The following is a 1,730-nucleotide window of genomic DNA, read 5'->3' as shown; positions in this document are numbered from 1 at the left end:
AGTTCAATAGCTGTCACCTCACCACGTACCTATGAAAGAAAGTAGGTTAAAAAATCCCTATTCATCAGAGAGTTGATTCTACCTTCAAAAGAGGCAGCTTATTCTCTTGGGGCTGTCACGAGTCCTTGAGGTAGTAGAATCTTGATAAGCTTGAGCAGTTCTCACAGACAACTGATGCCCTTCTGCAGACTTTCTTATACTTTTGTGTGGTAGGAAAAGAAAAAATAGCTTGGAGACAGGGTCTTCACAAGCACTCTTCCTCTTTTTGACATCTAAGACACACTGCAGGTAGAGCTGCTTCACAAAAAGCACCAAAAACCCCGAGATCAAACACTAAAAAAACTCCTGTAATACAAAGTTAAAATGCATATTACCGAGTTCATCCATCCAATGAAAAAAAATGTTTCCTTTGGTCAGTCAGAAAGGTGCCAGTGGGACAGGTCTAAATGAAAACCTGACCCAGAGTAAGTTACTTGCACACTCCTGCTCTTCAGCTGCTGCCATCACGATGCCAGCCTCCATACACTATACAAAAGACTCCTCTGTCAGCTGGTTCATAGTTAGTCCCTGGTTGAGTCCACAGCAGGCTCACAGGCAGTGCCTTCTCCCACAAGCAGCTGCCAAGCTCTCAGCCTTTCAAGATCCTGAACCCTTTCAAGAGCCTTGGATTTCCTTGCTACTGCGTACTTTACAAGTAATTATGCTGTCCTGGAATTCAAAAGATTTACTTTTTTCCAAACACAAAAGATTAAACTCATGTATTGAATCTGCTCAGAAAAATTAAAACCACCACATGTACTAGCAGAAACTGTTTTACGACTCTTCCAACAGCAAGACAACTAATGAAAAAAAAAGGAAGAATAAATCAGAAAAAGGAACATCAAAAAGCAAGTCCAGCTACAAAGTGGTTCAGCCTATTTATAGGGAAGAAAGCAGTATGCTTTTGATTGACTTGACAGTACTGATAGCAAACACCACAAAACCAGATGTGCCATTCACTCAAGGAAGGTGTAAACAAAATCAGGAAAGTGCAGAAGTCACACCCAAAGAAAAATCATCCCACTCATGAGTGGAGCTATTAACAGGAAACACTCCCTTAACTCCAGAGTGCAGGATCTCTTCTCATTTTGCACCTGAAGGTTCGGGAAGCAGTTCCCTCCTTCCCTTTCCACCTTTAGCACTACAGAAAGAGCAGTACTCGGGTGTAGATTTACCGACTCTGTGGACTGCCTCGTGGACAGGACAAGCACAGTTTCACTGGCACTAACAGTAACAGCAGAAAACTCAAACAAGCCTAGAAAAGCAGCACAATCTCCAAGTCTTGTAAATCATCTGAAATCTGCATGACCACAATTGAAGGGCTGAAACATTCTGACACATTCACCAGCAGAAAGCAAGTTGTAAAGTAAAAATTTGGAGATGGAAGCCTGCAGTCCTGCTTTTTCCCCAGTCAAGTCCGCCACCCCAGCCTCACCACAGCTCTAAACCAGCCCTGCTGTCCACATCAGCATTCCTCACCTCCTCCTCGCTTGCTTGTCCCCTCCACAGGCAGCCAGGCAACAAGCCAAATCAAGACTATTTCAAACATAACGAATAAAAAAATTCCACACCCCCCTCAGCTCATATCACCCGAAGTCCAATTCTGATACAGGTCACTATACAGCCATATAACACCCATGCCAGTACAAGAGTGCAATTTGGACACAGGAATTGGCAGATGATGACAGCAA

The sequence above is a fragment of the Phaethon aethereus genome, assembly GCF_964289735.1.
Source record: "Phaethon aethereus genome assembly, chromosome: 7".
In the NCBI taxonomy this organism is placed as follows: Eukaryota; Metazoa; Chordata; class Aves; order Phaethontiformes; family Phaethontidae; genus Phaethon; species Phaethon aethereus.
This window is presented reverse-complemented; position numbering follows the sequence as displayed.